At 38.9% G+C, this 12,713-nt stretch overlaps 1 long non-coding RNA gene across 1 annotated transcript; it reads right to left on the bottom strand.

Annotated features, from left to right (window-relative positions):
* Window positions 1-226: 226 nt before the first annotated feature.
* Window positions 227-3,142, bottom strand: LOC129446014 (uncharacterized). The gene is made up of 3 exons (XR_012359168.1): window positions 2,067-3,142; window positions 1,325-1,892; window positions 227-1,110 (listed from the first exon to the last, which is right to left on the bottom strand). It is a non-coding gene; the product is annotated as an uncharacterized lncRNA (long non-coding RNA).
* Window positions 3,143-12,713: the final 9,571 nt, after the last annotated feature.

The following is a 12,713-nucleotide window of genomic DNA, read 5'->3' as shown; positions in this document are numbered from 1 at the left end:
CATACTCGTATGGCGAACTACAGCCATACAATTATGAGTTTGCTATGCAGCCAAGAGTGCAGGGACTGGTCAGGATTAAACAGAACGGTACGAGGAGACAAATTGAAGTGTTATGTGAGGAGAAAAGGACAGATGTGTGGGTGAGATTAGTGATCTGGCGAGATGTAATACTGTGCCCAGATCACAAGATTGTACAGATTATCATATATCATGCAATAAAAGATAGTATTGATACTTTATGTCTTTTTAATGCTTATAAGTTATGTTAATATCCATCCACACTTACGTTAGGTGATACAGATGTTGCTCATCACCGCAGGAGAGGTGAGCTGTCTGAACCCATATGTGCTACAGGCCAGGCCAGTAGAAATGAGTATGTTTATGGCAGAGATTATTTATTACTAATTTATTTAATATCCATGTATAAATGAACAGTAAACTAAAGATTTGAATGTTAAAACAATCTTAATAAATTTGTTTTTAAACAATCTTAATGAATTTGTTTTAATTACAAGTTGCCTATAGGTCATGACTAAGTCACAATTTTTGCTGGCACTAGTCAATATTCAAATTAACAATATTAATAGTTTTCCCATCTCCAGACAATACCACTAAATACAGCATAGGCAAGTTATCCGCTGGGCGTCTAAGGAACTCTGTGCAGGCGCCCTTACCTGCATGTGTCAGCCATTCAAGAACAGGTTCCAGAGGAAGGAGGACTTTATAAATGGTTTGAATACCCCCATGTTGTGACAATCAATAAACAATAATCACAAATTGTCTTACCGTATAAAAACTGGTTTATGAAGTTTAGATCAGATATATACCAAGTAGATCTGCATTTGTAATTCGATTTAGTTTTATTTATGTAGCATTGAAAAAAAGATATACAATCTGACCCATTTAAAAACATTTAACAATTTTTCAGTATCTTTCCCATCATATGTGCAGGGTATTATAATAATGTGTTGAAGTGTGTTAAATTGTGAATGATGTGATTAATAGATCCCAACAGCTTCATCCTTGTTGATCCTCTGGATGGATCTGGAGAGGGGAGCAGGTGTAGTGGAAGACAGGACAGTGCTGCATTCTCGTAGAGCCTGTGGTGACCTGGAGTATTCCAGAACAGAATATTTAAATAGATTACATTTATTTGTCCCTGTTAACAGTGTACACCAAAGTAATACAGTTCTGATAAAAAATGTATAGTCAAAGTGGTTTTGATGGTTTTGGTGATGAGTCAGCTTTATATTATTTTTTGAAAGCGATATACAATGCTATTGTTCAAACATTTACAATCTTTTAACAAAAAACAACCGCTTACTGCAAATCTCTCATTCTGCCACGCCTTCACGATGGTAGAAATTGTGTACATGGTGGAAGAAGGTGCTGACAAGATGCTCTGAAGCCCAAACAGCTTTAACATCTTGATGATCTGGGTCAGTGTCGGCCGGTGACTTCTTTTTCGAGGGCGCACGTTGCGAAGCTGGTCACATGCATTGAGCTCGTCATGTGTGTGGCTCGTCATTTCAAAATATGCTTTCAGCACGTCATGTAAACTTATGTGCATCACACGTGATGTCAAAATCTGCTGCACACGCATGTAAAGGGTCCACGACAAATGATATGCTCACGTTTGCCTGATACTCACTTAATCTCCTGTGTAATTACAGTTTAGTGTCAAGTTAGTGTCTTGCGAGTATTTTGTGAACATGAGTGCTTCTTTTATCATAAACCTTTTCAATGCGTGTGCAGCAGGCACGTATTGTGACAAGAGGCATGATGCACATGGTTCACACACACGTCACAACAAACACACATTTGGAATTCACGTCCCTCAGAAGAGAAGTCACTGGTCACCAAAAATGCTGATACATGCATGCTGCACAGACCTAAGAGATGTATATAAAAAGCAAAAAATTACTATACCATAGCATATAAAACAAAAAATACAGGTTATGGTACAACAGACATCAGCTGGCTTTAGCAAACAATGAACTTGCCAACAGCCCTGAATAAAAAGAAAAACATTACTTTTGACTTTGACAGACATGAATAAGTCTTACTTGTGTGAACAGGATGAGATTCTTGCAGTGGTTTCTCATCAGATGAGTCTTTTTTGTTTTTTCCTCCTCCATAACACATCGCCAGGTTCATCCATGACAACATAGGATGATTCATCATACTAAGCATCTTCATCTGTAGCTGGACAACTAGAATTAAAACAGATTTACCTTTATATAATTGTATAACAGCATGTCACTTCTTAGGTACATACATGAACACACCACATGACAAAAAACGAATTACGAATTAGCTATGCAAACAAAGTAAATAAGATGTAACTCGATTTGATGGTTATACTATTTGCAATCTAAGCTTATCAGTTAGTCGATTTCCATATTTATAAGAAACTTGAATGAAATCATTATGTTTAATGATTTGGTAGTAGCTAGCAAATGTTTAAAAAACAAGACTTACTGTTCATAGTTCACGTTATCTTCGAGCTGCATCTCAGACGGACCGTGATCGATTCATGTTTTCTCGCGGCGGCAAAAACACAGGCCTCACGTGGTTCTTGCTTCGGCATCCAATGTTTAACTCCATCATATTGCCGGGATGATAATCCTCCGATCTAACGTGAACGCTATAAGTTACACCACCGCGTTTTTCTGAAGCACATGCTGAACTGAAGTCGCGTCTCTCGCCTCTTTCCTCGTGCTGCGTTAAACACACCCAGACACGGAAGATAGCGCGGTCTTTATTCTTCAAAAGAAACCTGTGGACTCATTGTCCTGACAGGCTGGAGTTTGAAAAACCCCCACTAACACAATTATTAACCATGACGATGCTAAATTGAAACTACGGAGAATCACATCAATTTGCGACTGCTTTTGCTGAATACAACCGCAGCACTGCCAATGTAAAGCCTGTCAGACCAGCGCCTCTGACTACGTAATATGACGCGTTGTTGAAAAAAACAGGGATTTTGAGAGCGGTCTTAGAAAATTTCAGCTTTTTTATTAAATTTATGCGCTTAGAGTTTTGTAAATGTTTTTTGCTTTCGCATTTAATTTTCATATGGTACTTTCATACAAGGTTATATATTTATCTCACAAAAAAATGTAACCTTAAAGTTGCACTTTAAACGTGCTAAAAATAATCATTATTCTTGGATGTAATTAGAGTCTTATTTTTGTAAATAGAAATGATGCTTTATTAAGTAGTAGGATAATCGTGGTGTGAAACAAAAATTTAAAGTTTATAATGTCTTTATTATTAAAAAGCCAGAAAGTAGTATATTTTATATATAAAAAAAAACATTTTAATGTTGTGTCTTTAGATTTATAGAATTTTTATTATTTATACAGTAAATCACATGAAAATGATATATATATGAAGAGTTTGGTTCCAAAACGCGATAAACGCCATTTTTGAAAAAAATGAGTTACTGCCAAAATCAGTATTATATCAGGTCAGTAGTTAAAAGTAAATAATTAATTTTACGCAAAATCCAATATCCGCTGTGTTATTCTGTCATCTTTTCTCCCTTTTTTCCCAAAATGCGACAAACGCCACTCCTCCTTTTTTACAGACCGCAATAAATCCATTTCTGATATTACAGCGGACCATTCACGCAATGTAAACAAACATGGCGGCGCGCTGAGTACACGGAGTCCTAGTTTTCCTCATCTACTTTGTACTTCGTGATCAACAAACAAAACAAAATAATACTTTAATAGCATTGCCAAACCTGTGATGGTTTTCTGTGACGGGAAAGAAACGTAAGCCATCAACAGCTAATAATTTCCGCGAGAGGCACTCGGGAGACGGGTGCTTGTTCTCCAGACAGCATCAAGCTTCTCATGCTAAAACATTGTGTTCTTCATATAACAAAGTAAGTGTTTTGGTTAATGCCATTAATGTTTATTTTTTAATCATTGTATACCACTAGTCAACTAAATAAATATAAAATGGTAAAGATGAATGCACATTTATACATTGATTTAATAGATTTATAGCATTTTGAAATAAAAAACTGTCATGGATTTATTGCATTTTGTGGAAAAAATAATTAGTTTTTATAATAAATCTTTGAAAATCAAGTTATGGATTTGAATTTTTTATGTTTTTATAACCTAAAGATGCTATGTGAAAGTGTGTAACAGAAAATACTGGTTTTCATCTTGTCACTTTCTTGGTATAGAAAACACGTTTTTACCGAAATTTGTCAAAATGGATTTATTACGTTTTGGAACCAAACTCTTCATATATATATATATATATATATATAATTTTACTGTATATTACTGTAATCAAGAGATACTCTCTATACAAACATGTGGACTGTTTTTTCACATGAAAATGACATTCACAGTAGTGATGCGCGGGTCGGCATTGTTTTCAACCTGCGGGTCCCGCTTTTATGAAATATTTGGCCCACCCCGCGCCACTGTATCTATTTTTACAACCTGCACGGCCCCGCTCCCACGACCATTAAAATAGACATACTAGGCATTTGTAATGTAAATTAAAAAAGGCTTTATTTCACCCTTAAAATACTTGGAAACAGCCATTAGATTACATCGCTGTGTAAAGTGGCAACAACATACGCGAATGAACCATAGAAACCAGCATGGTCATATTAATATAGAGATAGGATAATGATAAACATTTTCAACATTTACAAAGCAGCGTTTGTATTATATATTCACAAATTCCCTACCTTAATTTCTCCCGCAGATCGTCTTTCATATTTTATTTCTCCGTTTGTTTTGTTGCTGTGGCTGGCAGTGGGAGCTACTTGGCGCTTCCGTGACGTGACGCCAAAGGTTTGGGGATATCAAGTTACGTTGCGAAAGTTACATGGTGGAAGTTACGTTTCCGCGTAGGCCTACGTAATTTAACCTTATCAAAGAACCTAATAAAATATAAAAATATATATTCCCAAATATTTAATATATATATATGCTACAAGGAGTTAGACGCAGCATACCTGTTTTTTATTTTGTTTTTAATGACCCGCCCCAACCCGCTTCGCATTAAAGTTACAATTTCTTTACCTGACCCGCAGGACCCGCGGGTTACGAGACTAATTACTACGCATCACTAATTCACAGTGCAGATTAAAAAAAAAAAAAAAATATATATATATATATATATATATATATACACTGTATATACTGTATATACTGTATGCTTTGGTACCACTGTATATTACTGTAATCAAGAGATACTCTCTATACAAACATGTGTACTGTTTTTATCTCCTCCTGTAGTGTCGAGAAACCATATCTCCATACGTCTCGATTTAATGAATCTTCTGTGATTTCAGTTTAAAGTCGCTCACGAGAATCTCATAGATTGAACTGCGTTTCCCTTGAATGTGCAAATGTTTTCAAAGATGTTCGGGGAATTTGGTTTCAAAAGCCTCGCCGGCAAATCAATTCAATCAATTCCTCTCCACCAATTGTTTGTTATTTTTCTGCTGACCACACTGCAAGGATTAATATTTGATTAGCCTTTAGGAGAAGTGGAAAGTACTTATTAACCTTATTTGTCATCTGTCAGTGCCACTCTGTGTATTGGTCCTTGCTGCAGGCGGTGTGGAGGAGAACAAGAGCAGGACCATTTTAATTTCCTCAGATGCCTCTCAGGGAAGCCCGAAGGTGTCTCACAGGGCGATGGGACCATAATTAGCCACTTGGACTGAAACATGCATCTATTAGCTATCAGTTTTTCCAACCAATGTAATCTGATATTGTAAAACAGCTTGGGTGCTATGGTGTTTTACAAATCTACAAATTAGATGTAAAGCATGATGGTGGTGTAAAGCTAAAGAGGTATTTAAATATGTCTAATACAGAATGTCTTAATGCAACTTACAATAAGAGAATTTAGTTTTTCATAATGATCGAATACGACCAGTCAGTGTTGTTACAAATAAAGCTCTCTCCAGGGACACGGCCCCTAACAGCTTTCTGTGTTGTTGTGTGGCGTACACACTATTTCTTCCACGTTGAATCAAAGTGATGTGGAGTGAATACACATTGATCTGGATAAATGAGGAGATCCTCAGCCCACACACGGACATAATGGCCTTTAAGACCCGAGTGCTCTGCTGTCTCAAAGAGTAGAGTATACTAGTAGTCAAGCCAACAACTTTACTTTAGTATCTAATAATGTGGATATTGAAAAGCCTGTGTTGGATATAAAACTCTACAGAGTGATATAACACTATGGAGAGGTAGAAAAGATCATTGAATATTGTAAGGTTAGCACTTTATGCAAGCACTTACAGTGCATATGAGGGAGTTTGTGTAGCATAGTGAATAATAGTTTTCATTTTCACCCATTTTACATTTCTGATATATTTAAATTGGCCGTCTGGGCTCCATAATTAATAATGCCTTTAATGTTTCCATTTATTTGTAAATAAATCACGCTTTATTGCAACTAAGGTCATTTTCATTACCTTGCTAAAGTAGGAAGGCGAAACATTTCAATTCCCATATTTGAAAATTGATAAGTACGGCGCGCTCAGACTCGCTCATTTTTCATTACTAATTTTAATTAAGTCGTCTGCACAACATAGAAATTGACTGTTTGTATAATTGTTCATTATGGGTCTTGTTTTTCTCAATGGGTAGATTAAAATTTCCCTAAATAGACGAATTTAAGAAATGATTAGTCTTTTCATCCCGAATATATAATTGCCTGCTCCGAGAGCAAAGGCATTGTGAAATGAGAGTAAATTAAAGATATTGATAGCTGCGGCTAGACAAAACCAATAATGAAATCTGATATAGCAAATATATGGATTTTGCAAATTGCTTCTCCATGCTTATAATGAGACAATGTTCCCTATTTGTGACAAAGGAAGAGATTTCGGCAATAAATATTCAGCACTGTGAAGAATTTCGGCGGGTTTAGTGAAGATGATTCAATGCTCTAATTACACCACCGTGGAAGTTTGTAAAAATAAAATAAAGCACTCTGTAAGTTGTCCACTCGTCGCCAGCCTATCGCGTGCGCCGTCTCAGGTGCTTTTATTTTTCTGAATTGTGGAATATGCTCTTCTTCACATTGCGATAAGCCTTCCTCACTTTCCCTGAGCTCACTGGAGGCCTCATCTGCTCAGCCGAGTTTTATCGGGGATCATCCGCCCCCGTACCATAGCATCGGCCTAAAGACCGTCCCACAGTTAGCCGTCTTAATTACAGATCCTTTGATGTGATAGAGCGCAGCCCTGTTGAGATTGATTACTGTTTGAGCTAAGTTGTCTACCAATTACTTAGACAATTAGCCAACTAATTAAAATACTTACCCGGTGCATTTGAAAGAAAGAGGAGCGCTGCTATGAGAAGCTCCCCTGACAAATGAGCTGCCTAGGATCCTCAGTAGCTCAAAGAATGAGGGCTGAGAAGTGTTTACACGTGCCATTCAACACACTGAGAATAGCGTCAGCGAGGAAGATACTTTCATTTTTGATAATGCATTGTATACTTGTGGGTAAGGAAACTAGTTTCAGCTTGTCATGGCATTTTTGCTGCCGTCATGTGTTGTAATTTGAAACAACTTGAGATTTAAAGGAAAACTCCACTTCATAAAAAATCCAGATATTTACTCACCCCCATGTCATCCATGATGTTTATATCTTTCTTTGTTAATTTTTTCTCAGTAAAATAGACTTTTTTGGACCTCAACAGTTAACAGTTTCAATGCAGTTTAAAATTGCAGTTTTAATGCAGCTTCAAAGGGTGATCCCAACCAAGCCATAAGGATCTTTTCTAGCAAAATGATTGTCATTTTTGGAAAAAAAACTTTAAACCACAACTTCTCATCTTGCAATAGCCATGTGACCTTACATATTATGTAATCATGTCGAAAGGTCACCCATTACGTATGTGAAACGCACACTTGCAAACCATTTTAAACAATAATAAATGCCGGGTTTTTTTAAACCATTTTTGGATAAAATATCAACATTTTCTGGGATAATTTTAAACCAGCTGCTGGGTTCGTCCCTTTGAAATATAATCCAGAATTTATTAGAGTGTAAAGTTACAATGGCGCGTCACACGACTAGTGCAAGATGAGAAGTTGTGGTTTAAAATTACTTTTTTTGGGGGGGGGGGGGGGTTATATTTGACCCAACAATAACCCATTGTTACAAACAACCCAGCATAGGTTAAATTACAACCCAACGGTTGTTCATGACCCATCCATGGGTTAAAACAACCGAGCATAAGCAAATAAAAAAACATGCAAGTAAAAAAGTTTTTAAATGATAGTATTGAATTAATTATCTTATTTTAACGTTTACATAATACTTGTGCACCTTATCATCCATCTGTATGTATTTGTACATGTGAATTCACACATAATTCATACATCCATCTGAATATGATCAGATTCGGTATTAGGAGCTTTTAAAAGGGCACCTCCCTAATGACAGCTTTTGTACCTTTGTACTTTTTCCATAAGAGTGCAGCCCCAGATGTTGGAATGGCATTAAGAAAAAAACAGTAATTTTTGTTGAAAAGGATGCTGTGGTGTGATTATGTTGTCATGGGCTCTTTAATGGCGCTTTTCCATTGCATAGTACCCCACGGTTTAGTTTAGTTTGGGTCGGGTCAGCTCACCTCACTTTGGCGTAGTTAGCTTTTCCATTGAGTTTAGTATCACTTCACAGTGGGAGGGATTTTAGGCGTGTCGTTATATTTGCGCTGCCCACAGCTGTGACATCATACAAGTGAGAGGAGAGCGTTGTTGTACATTCCCATACATTTATTTATTTCTCAGTCCGCCACCAAATTAAAATTGGCCACCACAAATAGATGTTTGCACATCGCGTTTATCACTACCTCTGTATCACATGACAGTTTCAAACACCCGCGGCGTCAGCCGACGGCGCTCCGCTGAGCCTCACTGAAGTTGCATTTAAGCATATAATGCTGACGTGCTCGTCGCGAATGTTCCGCCACAAACTGCAAGCCTGGAAAAAACTGTTATGGTGTGCCTGATTCTCAACATGTGGATGTTTTTCGTTGCTAAAAGGGTGTTTGGGAACTTGTAGCAGAGCACAGATGACAACATGTTTGCTCGAGACATCGCAAGCTAGCCTAGCACAGGTAAAGCTAGCGATGACGCTGTTAGTGACGTTTCTTTCAGACCAATCAGTGATCTACAGTGTTTTCGCGTCACGTTTGGTATCAGCTCGGGTCGCTTGGAACCCCAACCGAGGTGGTACGAAAAAAAGTATCGGGTACCACGTACTGCACCTAATGGAAAAGCTCCCAAAAGTAAGCTGACCCGACCCAAACTAAACCAAACCGTGGGGTACTATGCAATGGAAAAGCGCCATAAGAGGGGCAGCTGGGAGGAGTTAATGAAAACAGAAGTAATGTGTAACAGACAACAGGAAATATAAATAAAAGTTAGCAACTGAGTTAACATGATGTGGGCCTGCTCTTTGTTATTCACGAACACGACATAGTGTCAGAAGTTACTACTTCAGTAATAGTGGAGCGACGTAAGGAGAGCAAAATCAGAGCATGTATTAAAGAACGAGTAAATCCAGCCGAAGTGATAATCCCCTCCGATTTTCCAACCAGACCGTGGCTTAAGCTGGGTGCGGATTTGTTCACTTATTTATTGAAACACTTATTTATTTGTAGTGGACTATTTTCCAGATTCATGGAGATTGCCAATTTGAGCCCTGCGAGATCAGATGATGTTATAATACACATGAAGTCTGTTTTCACAGCATGGAATTCCATAGTTTCTTTTCTTAGACAATGGACCTTAATTTTCCAGTCTGACTTTTGCCAACTTTGCAGCAGAGTATGGCTTCAGTCATCAACAGCAGCCCTAAATTTGCTCAAAGCAATAGAGAAGCAGAGCGTTCAGACAGTCTAACATCTCCTCAGCAAGGCAAAAGACTCTTACTTGGCATTGCTGGCTTATAGAACGACACCTCTGTGGAATGGATGCAGCCCTGCTCAGCTCCTCATGGGGAGAAGGCTACGCACACCACTTCCACAGCATCACTCCATTCTAATTCCGAGCCTTCCGGAATACACCACTGTAACCGCAAAAGAAAATGGACTAAGAGAGAAGCAAGCTGCTAGGTACAACATGCGTCATCGCGCAAGACAACTCAGTCATCTTTCCTCAGGTGAGAGAGTTCACTGACACGAAGACTGAACATTCAGCTCCTTGTTCTTACTTCGTGGAATGCCCTCAAGGCACCATCAGAAGGAAAAGGTGCCATCTTGTACCAATGGCAAATAATGAATCAAGTGCTGAAAGTTTCTCAAACACTGGTGTTCAAACAGGTGGAGCACTTTGTGGAATCATCAACATCTCAAACAGTTCAGACGCCTGGAGTATACAAAACAAGGTCAGGTAGACCTGTGATATAGCCAAAGAGACTAGACCTATAGGATACTGTGGGTTTTCACATACTGTACTGTGAGTTAAGTTCATTTATCAGTAATTGATTGAGAATTGTGTTCAAAATAATTATGGGGCTTATTGATAGTCATGTTATTGGCTTACTGTAAATGTTCTTGGAAGCGGGGATGTGGTGTAATTATAATATGTTGTCATGGGCTCTTTAAGAGAGGCAGCTGGGAGGAGTTTAATGAAAACTGTTCAAGGAAGTGATGTGTAACAGACAACGGGAAATAAAAGTTAGCAACCGAGTTAACACGATGTGGGCTTGCTCTCTGTTATTCATGAACACGACAGATGCATTCATGTTCATAGTCTGCCGGTTGGTGGCATCTTACAGAATGTTACACAAGCCTGCTACACAAACATAGACTTAGGCGTTGTCACTGTCTTCTTTTGATCTTGATAAGCTGCCAGGACCAGGACATCCTGCAGTTGACAGTCCATCAAACAACATTGTGCTTTGATCGTTGGGAGAACTGCACAGGGAGAATAGGGATTAGAAGGGAAGAACACTCCCAAATGTTGGGAGACAAATTTAAATGTGCATCACCTGCGAAAATAAACACACCTGTGTGTGAATATGTGTGCCAGCTGCTCAAGTCTAGTTTACAGGTTTACAGATAGTTTACAGTTAGTGGATTTAAAAGATTTAAAACAGAGACTTATGTTAATGTATCCTTGCTTAAATATTTGATTTTATGTAGTACTTCTAACTGCAACAAAAGAGAAGATATAGAAGAAATATCCTGCCTCAAATATACCAGATTTAAGTCACATTTGTTCTGCATACACTAGGTTCACTGAGCAAATATACTGTATCAATCACATAATACTGTTTAAACATGCATAATTCACACATCCATCTGAATATGCGCAGATCCGCCATGTCTAACAGTTTGTTTTTTGGGCTGTAATGGTTTCTTCCACCAATTTCAGCGTGGTCATTGTAACTACAATAAATACATTACCGCCGCTATTCATTTTGTTGAAATGATAGTCGACATTAAATGTTCAATTGTCTACCGCTCTCCCTTCATTGTTTTTATCCCTGAATGGGCTGTCAGACTCCGGGAAATGGCTACGCATGTCTGATTGAAGTTGCCAGGTCAGGTTGGATCGAAAGGCCTCCGCTGATTAGAAAGACTGTGAACTCTTAGCGATCAAACTCTTCAGCTTTATCCTCTAATCACAGGCAATATAAAACAATCTAAGCACCACTTAACCTGAGCAGAAGCCCTGTTATGACTTTGCAAGCCCTGTCTCCATTAATCAATCTGACTCCGTGTCTGGAGAGCACAGATGCAAATGCATGGTAATGCCCCCTCCTGGATCGTTCTTCTGCTTATTCGCTCTCTCCATTCAATCCTGCGTGTTGTCTTTGTAGCGTTATGTGGTGGCTTCTCCTGGGCCGGGCAGATCTTTATGGCAGTGCTTTGTGAATAGTGCTACTGAATGTATATTCCTCCTTACTAAAGTGCTTGAGTGTTGGAATGAGTCTGTAATGAGGCAAAGCAGAGGTGATCTCTTCCCCTCTCTCCGTTCAGCCTGATCTGGCCCGGACAGCAGGCACCCTGCTGGTCAAGGGAGGCAGGGATCTTGGCCAAATGGCTGGCTGTCCCCGGCACCCGGGCCTCTCGCCGTGCTGATGAGCGGCCACATAAACAAAGACAAAAAACAGCCTCACATCTCAAAGCAGCATCTCTGCGAGTTTTCCAGGTGCTTAGGCGCGCTGTTGCTCGTGATGGCAGGAGTTATTTAGTCCTTATGAGAGGGCAGGATGTCTCTGGTGTCGGCGGCGGGTGATTAATGAGCGGGAATGGTCGCCTCCTGCTGCTGTGGAGCACACGGTCTAGACTGAGATTACTGGAGCTGCCTTCCCTCTCCACCATGGGAAAGGCTACAGCTGAACTCACACAGTGATGGCCTTTGGCCTGTGGAATAACTTAAATTTTGAGGCTTTTTGAAAAAAGCTAATTGATTTGGCAACATCGAATCAATGATTTGTTTGTGATTTTGTCTTTTTGGAGATGGTCAAATGCATAATAGCATTCAAAGCATCTTACAGTGCATACATTTTATTAGTATGTGTCCTTCCTGGAATTCAAACCCACTGCCTTTGTGCTGCGAATACAACGTGCTACCAATTCAGCTAGTGGAACATTCACGTTTAACCATGTACGTTAATTAGGCAGCATAAAAACCAGACTATGTGATGCCTGCTCTGACCCACCTTAGCCCCCAGTGTCAAAGGC

This window comes from Misgurnus anguillicaudatus, chromosome 19 (assembly GCF_027580225.2).
Source record: "Misgurnus anguillicaudatus chromosome 19, ASM2758022v2, whole genome shotgun sequence".
NCBI classification, from domain to species: Eukaryota; Metazoa; Chordata; class Actinopteri; order Cypriniformes; family Cobitidae; genus Misgurnus; species Misgurnus anguillicaudatus.
This window is presented reverse-complemented; position numbering and strand designations above follow the sequence as displayed.